Consider the following 16,834-nt stretch of genomic DNA (forward strand, 5'->3'; position numbering starts at 1 on the left):
GCTATACCAGGCAGGGGCGGTGACCTCTTGATTCGACCGGGGGTGATGTGGGGGCTCCTTTCCTTCAGGTACTGATCTGTCTATGTTTGGTGTAGACCGCTTGTTTTTCCGAGCATCTTGCATCTTTCAGGTTGAATCACACGATCATCTCATTGAAATTGAATTTGCAGCTCTTGGTTATTCTTAAGCGTATCAGTTGCATACCTTAACATGAAATAGTCCAGTAGAATTTGTTATACTTGGAAAAGTTGTGAAGTACAAGGGTTTTTTTTTTCGTGTTCTAGATGGGTATTGAAATAAATTCAGCTTGGTTGCCACCTTGGCAACCGTGATAATTTTTTGTAATTAGCATAGTTAGCGTAATCATCTAATTAGCGTATGTACAAATATGTAATATACTACTATTCTTAAACCAGCAAAGACTGAAAACATAGATAATATTAATTTTCTAAGGGTTTCTATGGAATCGATTAATGACAATTGTTTTATTATTGATCATTTATTTATTCCATTCTCATAAAAATATATTCACACAATTATTTCAAACATTGCACATGTACATACACATATTTACATATTAACACTAATGCATACAAAATGTTAATTATTTACAAAAGGTTGATAATGGAAAAGGAGAATCTTTGGAAAAGCCTAAATCAGACCTGCCAACCTCTGGGAATGAAAAAGTGTATTATGTGATAGAAAAAAGCGTATTTTCCCCCATAAAGTGTTTTTCATAATTAAAACAATAAAATACGTGGCGCACTCACTCATCGCGGCGCTCAAGCTGCATGCAAGCTAAAATGCGCACTGCTCTTGCAGATGAAAAAAAAAACATTTAAACATATGTATATCTCACCCTGGTTTTAACAAATTGATTGAAAAAAAACAAGTTACCTGAAATTACATTGATCTAATAACCATATTTGTGTAAGTTTTATGAAATAGAGACATATAAAGATGATTTTTCTCAATAAATTACGATTAAAAAAAAAACGTATTTTTTAAAGAAAAAACGTACTGCCGTATTTTGGTTGCAGAAACGTACTGGTTGGCAGGTCTGCTAAATATGGCTTTGCAAAATAAAACATAGATGATACATCCCTTCTAGCACGTCTAGGGTTTTCTATGACGATGAATTCATTTATGACACTATTTTTCCATGTTTGCCAAAGTAATTGTTGTAATTAGCATAATGTGCTAATTAACATATATGTGCAATATCGATTCTTTGACAAAGTATTGTTTACAACAGCCTGAAAACTAAATACAGCTTTTCTAATGTTTTCTATGAGGAATTAATGTATAACACTACATTTCCCTTTTAACCAATGACACTGTCTTAAAAAGAATAACTAGGTTAATGCACTAATTAATATTTTTTATCGAGAATGCCTGAAAACATGAACAGTATAGCAAATCCAACTGTATTCTATGTCGAAGAATTCATTTATGTCATTATTTTTCCCTTTTAACCAATGTAGGCATTGAAATTAGCATAAATCATGTGCAATATATAGATATATAGAAACAGAGGGTCGTGGGTTCGAATCCCAGCCATGGCGTAATTTCCTTCAGCAAGAAACTGATCCACAGTGTGCTGCACTCAACCCAGGTGAGGTAAATGGGTACCGGTAGGAAGTAATTCCTTAAAAAGCTGTGTGCGCTATGAACGCCTAGCTTAGCCGGGTAATATAGGAGCGCCTTGAGCACCTAACAAGGTGGATATGTGCGCAATATAAATACCCTATATTATTATATTATTATTATATTATTTCATTGTACTTGTTATATCTAGAAAGCCTAAACATGAATAATTTAAATACAGCTCTTCTTATGTTTTCCTATAGTGAGGAATTCATTTACGACAATATATGTTTCTATTTTTACAAATTGTAATCATTGTAATTAATGTAATTAACATAGTGTGCTAATAAGGTGCAATACATATATTTCTTCGCCGCTGTACTGAGATAAAGTATAGGACCTCAGTTCCAGCCATAGGAACTACAGGACTAAAGTCATAGAAAGCCGTATGAAATAATTATCATTCATATTTTCAGGCTTTTTAGACATTTCTATTTATATAAATATATTTAGATATTTATATATATATATATATCATAATTTTGCCAACTAGTGCATTATGCTGATTATGTTCATTAAAACTATAACATTAAATAAAAAAATGAAAACTCGAGTCATAAATGAATTCTCTGTCGTGGAAAACTTTAGAAAAGCTGTTTTATCAGATGTTTTCAAGCCGTTTTAGGCAATGCAGTGACAGAAAAAATATTTTATATTGCGCATTATGCCAATTATGCTAATTACAATGCCTACTTTTATTCAAAGGGAAAAAATAATGTCATACTGATTTCCTCGTCATACAAAACAAGAGGATAGCTGTATTATTCATGTTTTCATTCATTCCTGATATAAAATAACAAAGGAATATATATATTTATATATTGCACATAGATGTTTATTAGTGAATTATGGTGATTATTCTGATTAAGAAATTGTCTTTGGTTAAAAGGGAAATTAGGTGTTATAAATCAATTCCTCAACATAGAAAGCATTAGAAGAGCAGTATTATATGTTGATTAGCTTTTATGTTAATTACAATGCCTACATTGATCAAAAGCGAAAAGTAATGTCATAAAATAATGAATGCCTCGTCACCATAGAATAGATGCATAATTTATGTTTTCTGGCCGTTATAGACAGTACTTTGATAAAATATACATATTGCACATATTATGCTCATTAGCTCATTATGCTAATTTTAATTACAATGATATCATTGGTTAAAGTGGAAAAACAATGATGTCATAAATGAATTCCTCGCCATAGAAAACCATAAGGAGCAGTATTATCAAAGATTTGGGGGTTTTCTGGATGGACTTTCGCAAATACCTATATATTACACTTATACTAATTAGCTCATTATGCTAATTAGACTGATTACGATGATTATATTACTTAAAAATCACTTATGTCATGAATCGATTCATCGTCACAGGAACCCATAGAAAAATTATATCATTTATGTTTTCAGTCTGTTTTGCTTCCTATGGACCGTTATGAAAACGACGATGACGAAGATGACGTTATTGTGGTGATGAAGATGGGTAATAATAATGTAAATAGTGGCGCTCAATTCGTTGGATATAATGATGGGTCATTCATTATCAACGCCTCGGCATTCATTATATCTATTCCCTTATGTTACAACTTATATCTTCATCGCCCGGTGCTTTCTCTTAATATGTTGTTTACTCAATTTCAATTGGTCTCACAAGGAATATAATCATTGATAACCTCGAGGACACAGCCATTATCAGTGGCTGCGATTCTATGTAATGAGGGGGGGGGGGGGGAGGGCATCAAGACATCACGGCCCCAATCTGCATTTGAGGTTTCGGTGTTAGATTTTGTGTTAGTTTAAAAATGTCGCGAAATAAAATTGAAAAAAAGTTAGTTATTTTTACTACAAAAATAGACTCTTCGTCGAAAAACATAATCATATAGAAGTGATTGGTTCATATTTCATGTTGCACATAGAGTAAACGAAAATAAAAATAAAGCTCTAAAATCCGAGGGGATGATAACCTGACGACCCCCCTGGGACATGTCCCCGCCCACCGTCCCCCTTTATTCTTGGGATAATCGCCTGTGGCCATTATTAATACCAATCACAATAATGAGTGAACTATTCTTGTCACCACGCCACAAGGGAATAATAAGGTGAGTGTAATTTATTCTTTTAAACTCATTAATTTGTGTATTTTGCATTTGCTTTTCTTTAAAGGATAATCGCATGAGGGATTCTGCAAACTTTCTCTAAATCATATTATATCTGTTGATGGTAATGGATCTTTGAGTTTAAGAAATGGGGCTGCCTAGATCGAATAATTCGTAAGTCGATTCCTTGCTTTTGTTTTGCGGATAAAGCGGCTGTATGATTCGAGTCTTGTTTTTTTAACCCCCCCCCCACATGAATCAAATGGAATTATTATTGCCGCATTTTCGGTGCTCATAAATGCAATCGTATTCAAGTGTAGGTTGGGTTTCTGTTCGACATCACCCTTATTTTAATGTAAAACATGTAAATAAATGAACTCATTAACGAATATAAAAGTAATATTAGGATAATTTATAGTTTATTCACGTGTGTAAACGTTATAATACATTGTCTTGGAACACATCGTATACAGTATATTTTATTTGAAAGAAGTTTTCACAGTGCGTATACAGTCATGAAAAGAAAAAAAATCCGAAAAATTCGCCCACGCCCGAAGTTGAGCTCCAGTATATCATCGCCCAATCAGTATTAAAGGACACCCCTAATTGGAGAGTTTACTTACAATTTGAGTAAAATAACATGCAATGATCTGAAATCACATCTTTCCGATGTTTCGTAATTTTGACATAAAGACGGTCTAAGTGATAATCAGTCTTGAGAAAGAGAGGAATATTGAAAACAAAATCGGAACTGGGGCAGCCTCTGACGTGATAACGAAATTTAAACCGTTTACTGCGTTATACGTTGACTAAAAATATCGTATTAAAGGTAAAAAGACCCTACATCGAGACAATTACGAATACTTCGGCAGAACCATTGAAAGACTATATGAAAGTAAACAAGTCATAATGAAATGAATAAAAAACATACTCTAAAAATTAAAAGCTAAATCAACATTTTTACAGTTGGAGTGACAACCTTTTCCAAATGTTTTACATGCATCTAACCAAGTGCATAAAGCTGAATTCAACATTTTAAGTGTTGGGTCGAACCATTTAAAGTGGTAAATGCAACATTTAGAAAGAGTGTCACTCCTCCAGCCTTTCAAATGTTGATTTCACATTTCGTATTTTTAAGGGGCTAGTGTACGAATCGAGAAAACGTTCATTAGTAATTCATTCCATTCATTCTGAAATCTTAACACCGCTAGAACATTGTAAACAGATTATTTTAAAAGACGTTCCCATTTCAGTTCAACTACAAAACAAATGAAAATATAATCAGCCATCTATTTGTGAATAAACTTTTTTTTTTAGTTTTAAAATAATTCTCATAATATAAACTATATCCATTGAGTAATTACGCTCCGAGAATTATTAATGTGGATGCCGAAGGGGCTGACTGTGGAAATGACGTTGAAGATGAATGCTATATATTTTTTTCTTTAAAAGTTGTACAATTTTCATCAAAGATGGCGCTGTTTATCTAATGCTTGTATGTAGGCATTGACTAATCAAGGAGATATCTCCTTGGACTAATAGAGGTACATGAAGAAGCCCTTTTCCAACAATAGATCAACAGAGAAAGTTGCGCTTAATTACATCGAGAACATCAGACACAAGCAAAATTATATATTAAACACAAACACAACCACCGTTAAGATAAAATATTAAACTCTTAGATTAATCTGGAATGATAATAAATTCTTCATTTTCAGTATTTTTTTAGGCCTATTGCGATTGAAAAATAAAATGGAACTACAGGTATTGAGCACTTTTTTTTACTCGTCACTCAAAAGTAAAACTATTTCTTTGAATAAAAACTTAGCACTACTTCGAATCATCGATTTTGTAAACAAAATATTTGATAAAAATCCTATCCGTTGTACAACCTTACTGTGTGTGACAACAATATGACTGCTATATACATCTTAAAACATTAAAACTGCGTAAATTAGAGTAAACCTTCAAGATATTTCAACTATTGCAAATATTTGGTAAAATATTCTAAATTACGGTGAATCAATTTTTTCACATTACAGAAATTGCCTATCTAATTCGGCTGAATCCATAAAAAAAGCTTTGTTGAAAAGCTTTGGGGAATGTAGATAATGTATTTAATTGTTGCAAATTTCCTAAAAATGTACACGCTTCTTTCCCCAACTAAAAACTATTCTTTTATTGTCATTGTCTTATACCAGGGATTCCCTGCTTATACTGTACATATATTTTTAGCAATTAAAATAATGGAGTCCATGGCATTGAACACAACATTAAATTATTTTTGCAGCAAATTATTATGGGATATATAATGGCATATAATATCAGTACTTAAATTAACTTTGACAAAAACAATATTTATTTGTTGGAAGGCAATATAATATAGGCCTAATGACTTGTCCTATCATTTGGTCCATAGCCTTTGGCAGAAATAACTAATCTTACAGCAGTTAAAATAATATTTCTAAAAAGATCAAGTTGGCATAAAAAAACGCCTAATATAGGCAAATACATTGAAATATTTACATGTACATTGTGTCAAAAAGATTAAAATACTGTGCGATTAAATTTATACATCGTTTTCTTCAAACTTACCTTCAATTAGTACAATTTTTTTTAAAAGGTCAAAATAATTCTCTAATACACGAACATGCACTTGTCCCATTATATTTCACTAATTTCATTTCAATGATACATGGCCCCATGAAATGAGATCGAGGAAAAGTTCAGCCCACAGGCAAGTAACTACGTCATATTGCGGTTTATAGATGGTTGTCAGCATCACATCACATCTGAATATTATGTCAGATCTGATTTCTGCATCTTTAAAGCTCTTTTCATTCTAGAAGTAGAAGCAATTCCGATATGACAGTACGAATTGGTCTACATCGCCAGATCCTTCCTATTTTGTGGCATCATGCCCCGAAAAAATGCAGTTTTATTTATTCATAAGACTTGTCTTGCTGTAAACGATGTTGTTAAAATGTATATTTTGCTAAATTTTATTTGCCTTCGTTGTCAAAATCGATGAATCAAAAGAGATGCATGTCGACGAAATCCCGCCTTGATTTAAAGACTGGCCCCCATCCATCGTAGTTGGCGCTTGACCGTTCGTTCTTGGTGACTGATTTACTGTTCTGTCTTGAGAGTTGGACGCTGTCAATGTTTCCCTCTCCTTCATTTCGTCTCAAGTCCGACTGTGTTATTTGCATATTCCTTGCGTTTAATCTGTCATTATTATCAACATTCGTGTGACTGATGTTGTCCGTGGTGATGGTTTTCATAATGTCCTTCTTCTCAGGCATAATTTATCTGTTCGATTAATAAAAGACAAAAGGATGTATAACTAGATGGAATATATTTATTTTTTACATTATATATTTATTTTTTACATCATATATTTACATTTATGTAAGAAAGAAACTAAGGAAGGGGCGAGACGATCAAGTCGATTCATTATTGTTCAAGCACCCGTTTCAATTCAAGCTCAAAATTCATCTTTAAAAAAATAATTTCTCACTTTATATGGTACCATATTCATAAAAATGTAGGCCAATTAGTATTAGGCCCAATCTGTTCCGGCATCATGGCAATTTGAAACTTAAAGTGCCCCCCCCCCCTTTGCGTAAACTTGAAAAACAAAATATAGCACAAAGATCGAGGGGTCGTTTACCACCCCTGGCCACCCCCTCTCTCTCTCTTCTCTCTCTATTCCCCAGTCTTGTTTTGGGCATTCTGCATCATAACGCACTTTTCCCAGATGGCCCAAAGCTCTCAAAATTTCAATGTACCTAACTCACACAAAAACAAACAAAAACATTGTAATATAAAATTGAAGGCAGTACTGTTGCCTAAAACATAATAAAAAGTTTTTACGGAATTCTTGAACGATTCGATTATTGTTGGAGATTGTCGAAATGTGAGAGGAAGTTTGTTCCATCCCATCGAGGATGCAACAACGTGAAGGTTCTATCTTCAAGTTCGAGTTCAAGTTTATTTTAATTAATATACATCTAATAGATAACAAAATTAATATACAATTTGTTCACTTGCTGTATACTCCGCCAAATCACCCCTCGACCCCCTCACCTCTTTCTCTTTTTCTTTGAAGCTTGTTTCGAAACGCATAATAAAGTGCCTTTTTAGAGCCACTTAATACAAATTTGAGCATTGCTCAAATTTGTATTAAGCCAAGTTCTGCGCCCAAATCGGACATATTCTCACAAAGGTATTGCATTTGTATATTTTTGGTCTTAAAATGAAGGGTCTTAAAAAGGATCTTAGAATTTAAATGCATATGGGGTGTTGATGGGGTGGTATAATTATGTTTAATAAACTAATTATGTTTAACTTGGGAAGGCAATAATGACCAAACCGTAAATCAATATTACAAAACAAAGAATAAAATAAAATGACATGCAGAAACAGTGGCGTACCATGGGTCACCGGCAACAATTTTGAGTCACTTATACCGTGTTTACACTTAATCGGCATTTGAATCGGCTCGCGGTTCTGAACCGCGAGCCGATTCAGCATCGGCTTTTTCATAGCGTGTAAACGCAAGCAACTTGAATCGGCTCGCGGTTCAGAACCGGCAATTTGCACCACCAAAGTAGTAGGTTCTGAACCGCGAGCCGATGCAGAATCGACTTTTTTACTACGTGTAAACAGAAAGCCGATTCTTCACCGGCAATTTGTGCGCATTTCAATTACTTTACCATTGTGACGTAATTGTAAGCGCACTGATCCAGCGTTGTCTTTATTATGACGTATATTGTTGGTATGCGTATCATTTCAGGTTTTTGCATCGGCTCGCGGTTCTGAACAGCGAGCTGTAACAACGTGTAAACGCAATCCAAATGCCGATTCTGCATCGGCATTTGGTTCTGAACCAAATGCCGATTAAGTGTAAACACGGTATTAGTGGGCGCGCGAAGCGCGCTCAATTGCCAAAGCATACTGACCTATAATAGAGAAAATTTAAGGACTGTGCCATTAAACAGATATGTATCTCACTGATCAAATAATGCGAGCGCAATTAAAGCGCGAGCTGAAAATTTTTTATATTCAAACCTAAAAAGGGACATTATAAGCATTTTTATGTAATCATGATACGTACATGTCTCGGTAAATAAACAATGCGAGCACGAAGCGCAGGCTGAAATTTTGGTATATATTGACCCCAAACAGGGACATTTTAAAGACTATCTTTTAATGAATCCATTAAGAGTATACATGTCTCACAGTCACCATAGTCATCTAATGTGAGTGCCAAGCGCTTGCTGGTTTTGTTAAAATTACATCTAAACACATGAAGCACTTTTTGTAGTCATGACTAACATACGCATCTCACTAACCAAATATTGCGAGCGCGAAGCGCGAGCTAAAAAATTAGGAAATTCAGACCCGAAGAGGGGCATTTTAAAGTTTGGTTGTAGGAATTCACGAAGACCATACGTATTTCACTAACCAAATGATGAGAGCACGAAGGGCGAGCTGATTTTTTTTTGTATAGGCCCTATATTGACCCCAAACAGGGACATTTTTAGGAATATTCTTTAGGAATCCATTAAGAGTATGCATATCTCACCATAGTCATCTAATGCGAGTGCAAAGCGCTTGCTGGTTTTGTTAGAATTACATCTAAACACATGAAGCACTTTTCGTACTCATGATTAACATACGCATCTCACTAATCAAATATTGCGAGCGTGAACGCAGGCTGAAAATTTAGGAAATTCAGACCTGAAGAAAGACATTTTAAGGTTTGTTTGTAGGAATTCAAGAAGACCATGCGTATTTCACTAACCAAATGATGCGAGCGCGAAGGGCGAGCTGAAATATGTTTTATAGGCCCTATATTGATCCCAAACAGGGACATTTTAAGGACTATTTTTTGGGGATCCATTTTGAGTATACATATCTCACCATAGTCATCGAATGCGAGTGCAAAGCGCTTGCTGATTTTGTTAGAATTACATCTAAACACATGAAAAAGTTTTTGTAGTCATTGTAATCATGATATCATACGTATCTCACTAATCAAATATTGCGAGCGCGAAGCGCGAGCTAAAAAATTAGGAAATTCTGACTTGAAGAGGGGCATCCTAAGGTTTTTTTTTGTAGGAATTCACTAAGACCATACGTATTTCACTAACCAAATGATGCTAGCGTGAAGCGCGAGTTTTAAAAAAATTATATTAAAATCATAAAAAGGGACATTTTAAGGACTATTCATGAAGAGCAGACATATCTCACTAGTCCACTAATGCGAACGTAAGCAAGGACAAGATATGTTTAATATTCAGACCTTAAAATGGGGCAATCACTTTAAGTTATTATTAAAAAGAAGCATATGTCACTGCATAAAACAATAATAACTCGACGTGCGAGGAAATATATTTGGTGTATACTGACGGGATGTTTTAGTACAACAGGATTATATTTCTCGTTAAACAGACAATGCGAGCACCGGTAACGATGAACACATAGACCCTGAGCAAATCATGTTTCATAGAGTTTAATATGAAAAACAAATTATCATGTAATATAACATAATATATATATAACATATTTATGAGTACAATAATTTCTTCTTTCCACTACGTATCTCTTCCTTTCTCCCTCTTTTTCTCGTCTCCCCCTCTCCCCCTTTTTTGGCCAGCCGACTGGGGTTACCATGGACCTACTGGGTTACATAGTTACGCCACTAGACAGAAAATATAAAATACAGTGATAAAGTCTGACCGACCACAATTACAGGATTTATTTAACAAGGAAATGCTTGACCGGAGACTAGTGCGGATAACAGAAGGGAAATCCACAGCCTCAATTGTATGTAAATGAGTCAGCTGTGTTTGTTGATATACAGAACGAGGTTATGTCAGTATTGAGGTCAACGTTGACTTGCATTAGTCGGCAAGCACAGACTCAATTTTGACACTTTAGGCATGCAATTATACCATGTCTAGAGTGAAGACTATCTAATTATTGATAGAGGCAGCCACAGTACATATTATAGTGATTCTAGTCTCACTACTTCAGACTTTGCGAATTACTGAAAAACATAAGACTAGCTAGACATGCATGATAGCACGTCGAAAACGAAATGTTCATTTTCATGTGTATACTGTATGTCAACAAAAGTGCTTATAATGATAAATGATACTTATTTTTCAATGTCTCGATCCTCCCTAGGCTATAAAAAGTGAGTATAATATATATAACCGTATAACCCATGAAAAAGAAAATATAGGCCTACATTTAACCTCAACAAAAATAAAGTAAATTATGGGGTAAATGGCAAGGCGACAAGGGTTAACCTTGCTTAATTATCATCAGACATGTTAATTTACTTAAATAAAGCGAATTCATAGGTGACAAGCTAATAAAAGCAACACATTATGATATAAGTATTAAAAAAGTTATAAGTCTGTATATATTTCAAGGATTGAGGATTTCTTGTAATTTTCTCAAGGGAGACTCTCATGGAGAATTTCATTTCTTTTGAAGTCAGATAAGACACCTCTTTCTCTCTCAACCCCCCTTCCACGCACACCCATGCCAGTTATCATTTACCTCAAGGTTTATAGGTAGGGCAGCTATAGTGTGTGGACCCCTATTTAGAGGGGTCCACACAATGCAAGCACTGCTTTATAGTGGATCCCTCCATTTTCTTAGAATTTGATTTTATAAAGTTTATGATATTTTGCTTATATACGTAATACTTTGTTTTGTTTCACTTATAGAAAATATCATATATTGTAAATGCCTCAATTTATATTGTCTGTATAAGTTCATTGTAATTATTTTGACCACTTTACTTTGTTCTGTTGAAAATGAAATGAATTGATATTGAAATTGAATTGGGTACAGTTCTACCTCCAAAACTCCTGGTCAAAGTATGTTGCATAAAATAGTATCATTGTTATCATCATCATCATCATCATCACCATCATCATCATCAATCATCACCTCTCATCATCATCATCATCATCATCATCATCATTATCATCATCATATCCTCATCATCATCATATTCATCATCATCATCATATCCTCCTCATCATCATATTCATCATCATCATCATCATCATCCGTGTAACAGTCCTCCGGATTGGTGTAACATACTTGCATGCTGTATAAAATTTGTTTAAAAGCACACTCTCATACACTTGATACTGTAGGCATACTCTACCACATCTATTTCTCTACTTTTGAGCTACGGACTAGACTAGTATTAATAGCAACAGAAGAATTAAAATGTGGAAAAATAAGAGTTAAATCAGTAGGGTCCTATAACTCACCGTGTTCGATCCTGTGATGTTGCAGGGTATGAGAATGAGAGATCGAGAAAAGGTGTAGCAGAAGACCAAGGAGCAAGAACACGAAGATTCAAAGACGATCTGTTCCAGCCAAGCACCTGTGCAATCTGTGTTGTGTGGCCTACACTGCAGAGTCAATATATAAGTGGCAAGTGCCGGATCTTGAAGAACACCAAACGAACAATGCCAGGGGCAAGTTCACCGTCTAATGTCGATTTCACAATGTAGAAAATGCGATTAAATATCCGTCAATTTCAATAGGAATCCCCAAATTTCGCAACACATTGCAAGGCAATCCAAATTCATAATAGAAGCTTATACACAGTTGAACGAACCCAAAACATATAGCTTCCCTGATCTTTGTTATATGACCCCTGCCTGTTCCGCGAAACACTCAATCCGAAGTCCGAGAATATTATTTTCGTAGTCTTATACGTCGCAGACCCTAATATACTTACTGATCATGTTTTCACGGAAATGTTGGTGGTGATTCTTTTTTGTCATGACTGCTAAGAAGTATTAAAAGACATCGTGCGTCTTGATAATGGTTATGTGAAAATGACCTGTTAAAACAATACTTATTGAAAGTTTCGGAGACTCAAATGACCAGGCTACGTCGGGTGAATAGCCCTTATAAGCCTAATATATAGGCTACTATGCTTATTATTTTTTTAATGTTATTTTATTTAGCAGGCCTTTTCAATTGCTTCTTAATTTGCGTGTTGTGTGTAGGCCTATAATCATGAATAAGAAAACACAGAAGTTTGACTAGAAGAAATAACCAGTTGTCTCACGATGTATCAAATGTAGTAGAATACAGAAGCTTGTAAATTTTCGTAGACTTCACTTCAATAGTTTCACATAAACTATATACTAAAGCTGGCATGGAAAAGCGCCTGAAATAAATTATTGTTGTTTAAGGCCTTTAGAAGGGCAAATGAACATTCTTGGTAAATTGGGGTTCCTTTACCAAATAGTTTTTTTTGTCGTCTGTGTTCAGGTCGACCATTCGCATTCTGAATAATAATAATAATCACCGGGAGTAATCATAACTCGTCACAAGTATGTCATTATGTGTGCATGATTAATTGATTATAAAGCTTAAATATTTTTGTTTGTATCATATTCGAGTATTATACTGTAGTAGGCATTGTATCTTTTCAACAATTTCATCACTTAATTTCTGATGAAAAACGTTTAAAAAAAACATTCGAAGCCAAATCATGTTGAACTGAATTATTATTGATCTCCCATTACCGTTTGATCACAGCGCCTATATCGACAGACTAAGCAAACTGAACTGTCAGATAGAATAGTCTGTGTAAAGAAGACTTCTTTGTAAAATCAAAATATTGAAATTATGTTGTTCGTTCTAAAAGACTGATTGTTGCGTCATCCCCGGGGGGGCCACTTCCATTCACGAGTGGATACCATGCGCGACCATGGGGTCTCGAAAAGCACCCTAAACACGTAATTTCCATATTCTGAAAATGCACCCCTTAACAAGTATTGGCGTGTGAAACCCTACCCTTAACAAGTATTGGAAACAAAACGATACTCTTGGCAAATATTCCCTGAAATGAACCCCTAAACAAGTACAGGAATGTTTGATTGTTACGGGTCCTTCGGTCGTCGGCTTTACCTTATTTGGTTTAGTACGACCCCACCTTCTACACCTCGCGCAAATCGGACTCTAAACACGAAGTGTTGGGGCAAAATGGACATCCTCTATAAAACATTTTAATTTTGTTTTATCATTCCCGCAAATTCGACCATAAACACGTAATTTTCCTAGCGAAATAGACAGCCTTTTTTCTTTATTTTTGACACCCTTATCACGTTACGTACGTAACGTGCCCTATCGTGAAAAGGACATCCTTTTTACGTGTTTTTTTGGTCGCGCATGGTATCCACTCGTCAATGTAAGTGCGCCCCCCCCCCCCCGGGGCGTCATCAAACTTTTACTGTGTGATATGAAGAAAGTATGCTATAAATTTTGCATTAATGTATTTTATATCTCTAAATTCAGTCAGTATCGAAGCGTTTCGGGAATTCAAAATCAGCCTTATTCAAAATCAAACATCCAAAATAAATACTGTAATATTTTAGAGAAAAAAATTGGTGTCTGTATGATCAGACTAAGCTGACATTGGAATTGCACGTGCTCCACGAATGTAAACATAATATATCCTCGTCCCCAGGCGTCAAAATTATTGATTGTGTGGGAGAATTCTGCCATTGCAACATTTACATTCCTATCTTGTACCTAATATTTCAAGAAGCAGTTTCATATGAACCAGCACAACATCTTAACTGACATTTGATATTTATACTCGTGATCCATTAGGCTTATAACAATCATACTGGGTTTTGATTTTTAATCTGTCATATCAATAGCTGCATGAGAACATAAAAAATCACATTTGATCAACAAAGCATGAATGAAATTGTTTTCGAAGTATGTCGTTATTTTGTATGAGGGCGTGTAATTGTACATGACATCAAACACATACTGGCTCTGGTGATAGGGGACGCCCAACAGTTCTACGACCAAGAAAAGGGGAACTGAATGCGAAGAGTGTTAAATATGAAATAATTTGATGATGAAATTCGACCTTTCATATGAGACTTTTGTATTCTCGCTCGCTTCGCTCTTATTATTTCGGAATTTTACCCCGGAATTTTACCCCTACCGTGTCGTCCCCTCTCAAAAAGATTCACTCATTACACAACTGGCATTTAAAAGGCCCTTGAGATCAAAAGTTGACAAAATAATGATGAGTTCAAATAAAGGTTAACATGTTTGGATAATTACATTGATTTATTTATAAGGTTTAATCAATGCATGCGTCATGGTTGATACATTAACTACAGAAAAGGGGAAATTTGCATTTTTGTTTTTCGTTTGAAACATTCCAATCATGTAAATATGGTGGGGATTAGTGAACCCCACCAGAAAATGAACATACTTATTAAAGCGCTCAAGTTCAGCCATGTCTTAGATATTATTTTTGAATTCAGGTGATAAAATATTATATCAAATAAAAAGCTTTGTTTCTCTGAGCTCGCCGAACATTGTAATGTTGCTGACTGCATTCATCAATTTGCGTGTAAGAGTACATTTTGTGAAGGAGTTCACTAAATATTGGAGCACAAAATAAATGCATGTAATATGTTGATTTATTAATTTTCAAGAAAACATGCAATGAAAAAATGAAACGAATCGGTTTTTATGCAATTGAATGATGGGTAGCGATACGAATCAATTAACAACAGTGACGTAATGAGCCAAACATTTTGGAAGGGGGGCTAGATATGGCGTATCGGGCAAAACGTATTTAAAAATTCGAGCGCACGAAACGAGCGAGCAAAATTTTGACATTTTTATTACAAATATCAAATTTGTGATAGATTTTGACGTAATATCATATTCCACCCTCCTCTCTTTCTTTTCCTTTTCTCTTTCTAGGTCGTAAAGAATGGGGGGGGGGGGCAAGCACTTTCAAAGCCCCCCATCAGTACGCCACTGCTTTAACAATTTAAAGAATCAGGGACAAAAATACACGGGGGAATATGGAGCGATTTTGCCCCCGAAATGCTCAAAAGAGACCCTCGAAAATCCCCTTTCACTGTTATGTTAAAGGTCAAGTCCACCCCAGAAAAGGGTTGATTTGAATCAATAGAGAAAAATCAAACAAGAATAATGCTGAAAATTTCATCAAAATCGGATGGAAATAAAAAAAGTTATGACATTTTAAAGTTTTGCTTATTTTTCACAAAACAGTTCTATGCTCAATTCAGTAATATGCAAATGAGAGAGAGTCGATGATCTCATTCACTTTTTCTTTTGTTTTTTAATGTTTGAATTATACAAAATTGAAATTTTTATGGATTTGACAATTAGGGCCCTCTTGTTTGAACAAAAAGAAAAATATTTAAACAATCGAATTCCACATGTCCAGGGAGGAATGAAACTTTGTTTTACATGACAATAAGCAGAAAATTCATATGTTTCATATTTCATATAATGAAATACAAAAGAAATAGTGAGTGGGTGATATCATCGGTCCCCTCATTTGCATACTGACCATGCAAGATGTGCATATACTGTTTTGTGAAATTTAACGGAACCTTAAAATGTCATAACTTTCTTATTTTAGAACCGACTTTGATGACATTTTCAGGGTTATGCTTATTTCCTCTTTCTATTCAAATCATCTTTTCGTCTTTTAAGCTTGTCCAATGTAGCAGATTTATATATATTTGTCCGATATTTGGGTATTCTTCACGGCCCGAACTTTTTTCCCAATGTAAAAATGATCACCTGAGTGTGATTTTTTTTATTTTGCATGGTCAGCCTCCCCCACTTTCAAAGCAGGGGCCGCGGAACGGTTTTCAAAATGGGGGGGGGGGGGCTGAGCCATAAGTGTGGGGGGGCTGACCATGCAAAAAATCACAATCATATATGGTCATTTTTACGTTTTTGTACACTGTTTTGGAAAAAAGTGGGGGGGGGGAGGCTGAAGCCCCCCAGCCCCCCCCCCCGGCTTCCGCGGCCCCTGCAAAGGGCCGTACGTTCCGCAGCCCCTGATTTATTCAAATTTTGTCCACTAAGAATGAAAAAAAGAAGAAAAAAATGGTTGATACCTGATTCAAATGAGTAACATAATCATTGCATGCTGAAGGGGGACACATCCCGGGGACACACACGTACAGTACCATATGACATAATTATAATTTCATGTAATAACATTTGGTAAAAGGAG

At 35.0% G+C, this 16,834-nt stretch overlaps 1 long non-coding RNA gene across 1 annotated transcript; it reads right to left on the minus strand.

Annotated features, from left to right (window-relative positions):
- Positions 1 to 460: 460 nt before the first annotated feature.
- Positions 461 to 12,476, minus strand: LOC129273681 (uncharacterized). The gene is made up of 3 exons (XR_008585853.2): positions 12,051 to 12,476; positions 2,138 to 7,056; positions 461 to 1,020 (listed from the first exon to the last, which is right to left on the minus strand). It is a non-coding gene; the product is annotated as an uncharacterized LOC129273681 (long non-coding RNA).
- Between the last annotated feature and the right edge of the window lie 4,358 nt (positions 12,477 to 16,834).

The sequence above is a fragment of the Lytechinus pictus genome, chromosome 12, assembly GCF_037042905.1.
Source record: "Lytechinus pictus isolate F3 Inbred chromosome 12, Lp3.0, whole genome shotgun sequence".
Taxonomy (NCBI): Eukaryota; Metazoa; Echinodermata; class Echinoidea; order Temnopleuroida; family Toxopneustidae; genus Lytechinus; species Lytechinus pictus.